We start from the raw sequence: 9,746 nt of genomic DNA on the forward strand, positions 1-9,746 counted from the left end.
GGGTTCAAGTGATTCTCCTGTCTCAGCCTCCCAAGCAGCTGGGACCACAGGCACATGCTGCCACACCCGGCTAATTTTTATATTTTTAGTAGAGGCAGGATTTTGCCATGTTGGCCAGGCTGGTATCAAACTCCTGACCTCAAGTGATCTGCCCGCCTCAGCCTCCTAAAGTGCTAGGGTTACAGGTGTGAGCCACTGTGCCTAGCCCTGTATGTCATATAAATTCCAAAATGTAAATTAAACTATAGATTATAAACATTTTATAAATATTAATAAGTATATAAAAGTAATAATTATTGTCATTGCTATTTATCGTTATTGTAATTATCACTATGATTACCAGTAGGAGCTGTTATAGAAACATTGAATAAATCTTCTCTGTCTAGGAAAGGTATTCAGTTGACCAGAGATGATAAAGGTGGTTTCCAGGCCAATGAATTGTCTCAATTCACTGGTGAGTCCAGGAAGACCCTGAGCAGCCACCAGCCTGGACAGCCTACCCACACCTCCGCAGTGATCTGCCCCAAATGCTCAGGACTGAATCCAGACCCTCCCTCATTCTTGACACCCACTTCCAAGTTAGGGCCAACAGGGGAAGGCCAAATATACTGACCCTCATGGATCATGCGGAACGTACCTCTTCTTGTCAGTCTGCCTCCAGCCATTCTCAGATCAGCCAGCTCTCAGCAGGATGCACCTTCCCCTTTTCCTGCCATAAAGCTTTCCCACTCCTTTGCCTGCCTTTGAGTCTCTGCCAATCTCAAGCTGTTGTGGTGGCTGACTCTTACAATACAGAGCGAGCTCTCGATTGATAAATCTTGTTCTCATGTTGGTGATCTTTATCTCCACAAAGGTTATGACACAGGAGTCTTTTGGTGCCTCTGTGCCAGCCAGAAAACTCTGTGACTGGCAATGCAGGGACCTTGCTCAGCTCTAGGTTCACCACTTGGCTTCCTCCACCCACTTGGCCTGGCAGGCTGTACTTGGCTCATGCTTCTGGCCTGGATACCATGCCCACCAGCTCTTCACTCAGCCTGCAACTGGTCTGCATGCTGCCTTCAAAGGCTTCTGCCTTGGGCACCAATGTCTGGATGAGGGAGACGCAGCGATGCCTAAAAGCCTGACGATGCCAGCAACCACAGAGCCCCAAGGGGTGTTACAGTCTTTTGCCTGGGGAGTCCTGAGCTCTGAGCTCTCAGGAGGCATTACAGCTCATTTGTGTTACGGCTCATTCATTCCTGTCATATGCAAGCTTCGGTGAATCAGGTCATGTCCCAGCTTGTTTGGTCCTGCTGCCCTGCTCAGGCCCGTGGCTCCTTGGCTGGCCAAGTTCTGCTGCCACCGCTTCCTGTCACATGGGGAAGCCATCTGGCACCAGTAGAGGGTGGGAGGGCTACAGCGCTACAGCTCTTTTCACACCTGCCATTCAGTGGGCTCTGGGTTCTTATCATGCATCCAAGAGAAATGAGCCATACAGACACCAGAGAGTGGGCAAGGTGGGGAAGAATTATCTTGAGTGACAGAAAAGCTCTCAAAACAAGAGGGGACCCAAAGTGGGTAGCCCTCTGTGTGAGAGGGAGCTGAAGGCAGATAGTCCCAGTGTGTGGCTGAGTCTGAGGGTTTTATGGGCTCAGAATCGGGGAGTGCATACTGATTGGTCCATGGGCAGGCCTGAAAAAAGCACCATTTGGGGAGAAAATTTTTGTAATCTACCCATCTGACAAAGGGTTAATATCCAGAATCTACAAAGAACTTAAACAAATTTACAAGAAAAAGTCAAACAACCCCATCAAAAAGTGGGCGAAGGATATGAACAGACACTTCTCAAAAGAAGACATTTATGCAGCCAACAGACACATGAAAAAATGCTCATCATCACTGGCCATCAGAGAAATGCAAATCAAAACCACAATGAGATACCATCTCACACCAGTTAGAGTGACGATCATTAAGAAGTCAGGAAACAACAGGTGCTGGAGAGGATGTGGAGAAATAGGAATGCTTTTACGCTGTTGGTGGGACTGTAAACTAGTTCAACCATTGTGGAAAACAGTGTGGCGATTCCTCCAGGATGGATCTAGAACTAGAAATACCATTTGACCCAGCCATCCCATTACTGGGGATATACCCAAAGGATTATAAATCATGCTACTATAAAGACACACGCACATGTATGTTTATTGCGGCACTATTCACAATAGCAAAGACCTGGAACCAACTCAAATGTCCATCAGTGATAGACTGGATTAAGAAAATGTGGCACATATACACCATGGAATACCATGCAGCCATAAAAAAGGATGAGTTCATGTCCTTTGTAGGGACATGGATGAAGCTGGAAATTATCATTCTGAAAAAAACTATCACAAGGACAGAAAACCAAACACCGCATGGTCTTACTCACAGGTGGGAATCGAACAATGAGAACATTGGACACAGGAAGGGGAACATCACACACCGGGGCCTGTCGAGGGCTTTCGGGGGTTTGGGGGAGTGGGGAGGGATAGCATTAGGAGATACACCTAATGTAAATGACGAGTTAATGGGTGCAGTACACCAACATGGCACATGTATACATATGTAACAAACTTGCATGTTGTGCACGTGTACCCTAGAACTTAAAGTATAATTTAAAACATAAAATAAAAGAAAAAATAATAAAAGAAAAAGACACCATTTAATTGGCTAAAAGGCACCAAAGACATTCTCACTCTGGGTTGTGGACTCTACCTGGAACTGGCAGCCCGGTTTTCAGGCGTCAAGCTGTCTTTTAGCTTAAAGGTTGGGTTTCACTGAGGACCTTTTTCTGCCTAGGAATTTGTCTGCCTCCTGCCTGTATCAGTTAGTAGTAGGGACAGCAAACAAAGCAATCAGAATCGTAACCATGCCCTATGTCAACTCTTTCTCTGTCTCCTTTATGTTCCTATTTTTTCCATCACACCATTTTTAAAATTAGCATATAATCTGCATACCATAAAAATTCATCCTTTAAAAAGTGTACACTTCAGTGATTTTTTAAGTCTATTCACAAAGTTGTGCAACTATCACCACCATCTAATACCAGGGCACTTTCATCACCTCAGAAAGAAACCCTTATACCCATTAAACAGCCCCCATACCCATTAAGCAGGCACTTCCCATTTCACCCCTGCCCCATACCTTGGTAATCACCAATCTGCTGTCTTCAGGACTTGCTTATGCTGAACATTTTATATAAATGGAATCATACAGCATGTGGCCTTTTATGTTTGGCTTCTTTCACTTAACAGAATGTTTTTGCGGCTCACCCATATTTTGTATGTATCAGTGTTCTATTCCTTTTTATGTGTAAAAGACCAGAATATACTGCTTCAAAATATAACTTTTTAGCATAAAAATTATTTTGAGTTGAAGGCACTGAGAAGAAACAGACATGGGAAAAACTCTGCCCTCCTTCTATCTGTCTAAAAGCAGGACATAAATTTACAAGGGTATCCCTCCTTCCCAAAGGTTAAGCACCAGAGACACCTTTAGATCCTTATCAGCCTGGACACCACCCAGTGAAATTTACATAGCGAGCTTTACTAATTCACCTTTATCTACCATTTAGTTGCCCCTAGAGGCTCAAAGTCCCTTTCCTTTGTCTTATCACGATTCTAAAACATTTGTTGTTCTTTGTTGAAGTTGCTATATAAGCTGGAGTTCTAAGCCACCTCTTTGATAATTACTCATTTTCTGAGTATCTCTCATGTGAATATGATATATACATTTTAATAAGCTTGTTTATTTTTCTCTTGTTAATCTATCTTTTCCTACAGGGATCCATTAGCTAAGAGCTAAGTAGAAAAGATGGGAGACTATTTTTCTTCCACTTCATATGGCTTAATAAGTTTCTATTATAAGCTATTAAGATGGAATGACTGATTCACTGGTTTTCCCATGCTATCCAGTCCTTCTGCCCCACCCCCTAACTTTAATTTGTGGTAAAATACCCTTAAAAATGAAGGAAATTCTGACATATGCTATGACATGGATAAGCCTTTAAAACATTACTTTGAGTAAAATAAGTCACAGAAACACAAATACTGTACAATTCCACTCACAGGAGGCATCTAGAATCACCAAATTACTAGAAACAAAGTAGAATGGTGGTTGCCAGAGGCTGGCTGGGTGGGGCAGGTAAGGAGGTGAATGGGAAACTGTTAGTTCAATGTGTATAAACTTTCAGTTTTTCAAGATGAGGAGTTCTGGAGATGGGTTGCATAGCAATATGAATATACTCAACACCACTGAACTGCACACTTAGAAATGGTTAAGATAGCAGATTTCATGGGGATAAAATTTAAAAATTTTTATCATAAATTTTTTTTAAATGTATTCAAATATACATCCCATAAAATTTGTCATTTCAACCTTTATTTTTTAGTAACATCTGTCATTTTTGGTACTATCTGTTATTTTATAATCTGATTACAAAGGCAGTAGAATTGTATTCTACAAGATTAAAATAAGGAGACATCGAAGCACAATTTCAGGAATCACATGGTTTACTGACATATGACATTTTTTTCTCTTTTGGTTCACAATGGTTAAAGATGGGGAAAATAGCAAACAGATTTCCCAGAGAATACACTAGATAGACCAGGTAGGCTAGCCACATAGTGAGTGTGTTCCCAATTGCTCAGTTGGGATGGAAGCAGGGCTCTGAGAAAAGTAAAGCCTAATTATAAAATTTTGAGATGCACTTTTATAGGAGCGATTCTCCAGAGAAGGTAGATTGACCAAGACAGTGGGGGAAATCCGTGAAGGCCGTAAGGTTCCTTGATGCTAGAGGGTAGTAGCAGTGTGATGGTGGGAAGGGGAAGGAGGGATGTTTCAAAGCTCCAAGGCCCATCACAGCCTGAGCTCTCGCCACTCAGAGAAGTGGCTGACAGAGTGAAACCTGCCACAACCTCATCTCTCAAAGTGTCTGTCTCACTCATAAGTGTACACGTAATTGGAAGCCCAGTAGTTTAGGTCAGTGGCCTGATCAGGTATGAGGTAACATTCCCAAGGGGATGGGATGCATTGCTACTTTTAACCTCCTATAGTAAGATAGAAGAGAAAAGAAATAACTTAAAGATGAATTTTATAATTAAAAGGGCAGCAGAATGGAGTTTTCAGCCTGGCCACGTAAAGAATGAAAAGGTGTGCTCAGGAGAGCAAACCAAGGGGGTGCGAAGGAGATTCATATGGATAGAAGGGATCATCAAGACAATGGGAGGATGACTCCAAAGGCATTCCAAAGACTTTCAGGGCTGCCCCTGCCATCACAGGCCCAGAGCTCTAGGAGGGTAGAACGATTTTGGGGGACAGACCAGGGTACCCACTGTGGGTTCATCGCCCAGAGCCACCTTGGAGCTTTGCTTCCACATTCCAGTGCAGTGCTCCTCAGCCACCCTGGTTGTGACTCAAGTAGATTCTACTGTAGCTCAACCTGTCACTCTGGAAGGTACGAGTCATAAATCTTGGCATTGTCCACATGGTGCTAATTCTGCAGGCGTGCAGAATGCAAGAGCCTTGGGGGCATGGTTTCCTCTGCTTACATTTCAAAGGATGTCACAGACAGCCTGGGGACCCAGTGTAAGACTTGTCATAGGGTCAGAGTCACTACAGGAAGCCCCTATGAGGGCAATGCCCAGTGACACTGTGGGGTCAGAGCCCCCACAGACAGTCCCACAGGACAATCCCTGTAGAGCCATGGGAGTGAGACCACTCCCACAACCCCAGAACTGCCTTGGAGAACTGCAGGCACAGCAAGAGAGTCCAACCTGCGAGCGCTGCTGGGTGGTATGGGCCTTATGGGTCCAACCTCTATCCCAGTGTGCCCAGAACATGGCACATGGAGTCAAAGCAGACTCTTCTGGAGCTTCAAGACTTGTTTTCTCTTTTGGATTTTCATACTTACTTGGGGCCAGTCACCCCTTTCTTCTTGCCTATTCTTCCCTTATGAAATGGGAATGTCTATCCTACACCTATCTCACCACTGTATTTTACAGTAGAGATAACTCATTTTGTAGATAACTTATTTTGATGTCCCAGGCTCAATGCTAGAGGGAATTTGCCTTGGGATGAATGGTGCCTTAAGTCTCACCCATAGCTGAGCTAGATGAAACTTTGGACTTTGGGCTTTTAATTTGATGTTGGAATGAGTTAAGACTTCGGGGGGCTACTGGGATAGAATAAATGCATTTTGTATGTGAGAAGGACAAATTTGTGGGGCTAGGGGTGGAATGCTATGTTTTGAATGTGTTCCCCAAAGTTTATGTGTTGAAAACTTAACTGTCACCAATGCAACAGTGTTGAGAGGTGGGAATTTTAAGAGGTGATTAGGCCATGAGGGCAGAGGGCAGAGCCCTTATGAATGGATTAATGTCATTACTACAGAAGTGGGTTTGTTATCAAAGTGAGTTCAACCCTCTCTTGCTTTTTTACTCTTTTATGCTCTCTGGCCGTTCTGCCTTCTGCCATGGGAAGACACAGCAAGAAGTTCCTTGCCAGATGCCTGCACCTTGATATTGGCCTTTCAACTTCCAGTACGAGAAAGAAAATAAATTTATTTTCTTTATAAAGTACACGGTCTGTAGTATTCTGTGACAATAACACAAAATTAACAATGACAGTCCATATGACCCAGGAAATAAAGACTTTGTTCTCTTAACAAAATACAATTAGAACCACAAAAACAATTAGCCTCATACTCAAAGTAGATAGGATTAGATAATCTTGTCTGGAAGGGATTTTAGAAGTCCTGTGGCTGGTCTCACTTTTTCTCCCAGTGTTGAAATCTACAGCTGTGCTGTCCAACACAGCATCTGCTAGCCAGAAGTGACTACTGAGCACTTGAAGTGAGTCTAGTCAAAGTTAAGATGTGAGCCAACTGTAAAATATATATCAGCTTTCATAGTCTCACTATGGAGAAAACGATACAAATGATCTCAATCATTTTACGTTCATTATAGACTGAAATAACATTTTAGATATGCTGAGTTAAAATATATTATTAAAATTAAGTTTACCTATTTATTTCTCTGTTTTTAATGTGGTTTCTAGAAAATGCAAAGTTACATATGTGGCTCTTATTTGTGGTTCACATTATAGTTCTATTGGACTGTCCACTGGTCTATGACATTGCCCCTAGTGGTCATCCAGCTTATGCTAGGACACCTCTGAAGACAGGAGCTATGTCCTTGGCTCAGCCAAACAGTTGCAATTGAAGGCTGGGTGGCTGATTATGGTGAGTTACCTAACTTCTTCCCAAGGCCACGTAGCAGCCTTATGCTTCTGACTGGCATTTCCCAAGCTTTGGTCTCTTCCTCCTTGAATGAGTGATTAAATTAGAATTCATGAAATACATGCTAATGTAACATGAAAAATATTTTCATTTTCTGGCCAGGTGCAGTGGCTCATGCCTATAATCCCAGCACTTTGGGAGGCCGAGGGAGGAGGATCACTTGAGCCCAGTAGTTCAAGACCAGCCTGGGCAACATAGTGAGACCCTACCTCTACAAAAATAAAAATTAAAAAATTAGCCAGGCATGGTGGTGCATGCCTGTAGCCCCAGTTATTCAGGAGGCTGAAGCAGGAGGATTGCTTGAGCCCAGGAAGTAGGGGCTGCAGTGAGCTGTGATTGAACCACTCTACTCCAGCCTGGGCAACAGAGCAAGACCCTTTTGCTTAAAAGAGAAAAAAGAAAGTCTTATACGCACAAATGAAATCACACTGTGAAAACTGTGAAACAGTTAAGTGGTAGTCTCAGAAGAAAATTTAATAAAAAGAAGAAAAGCACTTTAAAGAAAAGAGATTAGTTAGGAAGACTGAACGGAAGCAAGGGGAGCAAAAACTTGAAAGCATGAATGTTTTCTTCTTTTTGCTAAAGATTTAGGGAAATCATTTACCAAGCTTACCTAAGGAGTTAAACCACTTCCCTAATACTATAACCTCAGGAAACATCTAATCCCTAATTTGATATAAATTTAACCTCCCAGAGTATACCAAATCCATTTGCAGAAACACATAAAGCCTTGCTTGGCAGCTCATGAACTCACTGTTCTTCTGCATGAAAGAAAGATTATATTTTAATAGATGTGCTGAGATTTTCCATAAAAGTAACTTCAGGGAGCTTTAGAAGCTGCAATACTCTTTATATTACAATACATGTGCCTTGGGATGTTAATTTATTATATGTTATTTTAATAGCCTCAAAGGATTATAGAGCTTTCTGAAATGTTTACTTTTTTCTTTCTCATAATAGATTTATACGCCTAGTACCCCAAATACAAGAAAGGGAAGGAAGGAAGGAAGGAAGGAAGGAAGGAAGGAAGGAAGGAAGGAAGGAAGGAAGGAAAGAAAGAAAAAGGGAGGGAGGGAAGAGGAAAGGAAGGTAGCAAGGAAAGAAAGCAAGGAAGAAAGTAAGCGAGAGAGAGAGAAGGAGAGAGAGAGAGAAAGAAAGAAAGAGAAAGAAAGAAGGAAAGAAAAGAAAGAAGGAAAGAAAGAAAAAGGGAGGGAGGGAAGAGGAAAGGAAGGTAGCAAGGAAAGAAAGCAAGGAAGAAAGTAAGCGAGAGAGAGAGAAGGAGAGAGAGAGAGAAAGAAAGAAAGAGAAAGAAAGAAGAAAGAAAGAGAAAGAGAAAGAGAGAAATAAAACATAAAAGAAAGAAATCATATAAGGAAGAGTAAATACTTCTGGGAAACCTACATTCTTGATATTTAATTCATCTTTTAATGCAATTTCTCTCCTTCCATGTTTTATACTGCAGAAGAGATTTTATGCCTTACCTTAACAAATGAGTTTTAAAAGTAAACTTAAAACATAATACTGAAACTGCACAAATCTTACGCAATGTATGACCCAACAAAGTTCCAAATTTAACCCAACTGTGTAATCAGCATTCACATAAAAAATGGAATAGTCTCAGCTCCTCAGAAGCCCTCGGCACACCCTGCAGCATCACTATCTTACTCCAAAAGTATTCACTATTCTGACTGCTAACATCATAGATTAGTTGTAACTATTTCTGAATTTTACGGGAGTGCTCTTCTTCCACTCACCATTTGTTTCATGGAATACATTCACGTTGTGCATGTAACAAACTTCTCCTGTAAATAATCAGATATTTTAGGCTTTGAGGGTCTAAATTTCAGCATGTATGGTGTTTTGGTTTTTTGTTTGTTTGTTTTTTGAGATGGGGTCTCCCTCTGCCACTCAGGCTGGAGTATAGGGGCACAATCCTGGCTCACTGCAACCTCTGCTTCCTGGGCTCAAGCGATCCTCCCACCTCAGCCTCCTGAGTTGCTAGGACCACAGGTGCAGGGCACCACACCTGGTTAATTATTTTTATTATTTTATTTTTTATTTTAGGTAGAGATGGGGTTTCACAATTTTGCCCAGTTTCTCAAACTCCTGAGTTCAAGCCATCCACTGCCTGCCTCAGCCTCCCAAAGTGCTGGGATTACTGGCATGGACCACCACAACTGGCCTAAATTTCAATTTTTGATGCAATGACTTACAGTTGCAAAAGCAGTCATAGACAATCCATAAATAAATGAGCAAGGCTGTGTTCCATCAGAACTTTATTTACAAAAAGCAGTAGTGAGCCAGGTTTGGTCCATTGATAAGCCCTATACCATTATTAATTCTATAGGCGTGTGCCACCGCATCTGGCTAATTTTTGTAGTTTTAGTAGACATGGGGTTTCGCCACGTTGGCCAGGCTGGTCTTGAACTCCTGA

The sequence above is a fragment of the Mandrillus leucophaeus genome, unplaced genomic scaffold (assembly GCF_000951045.1).
Source record: "Mandrillus leucophaeus isolate KB7577 unplaced genomic scaffold, Mleu.le_1.0 Scaffold204, whole genome shotgun sequence".
Classification (NCBI taxonomy): Eukaryota; Metazoa; Chordata; class Mammalia; order Primates; family Cercopithecidae; genus Mandrillus; species Mandrillus leucophaeus.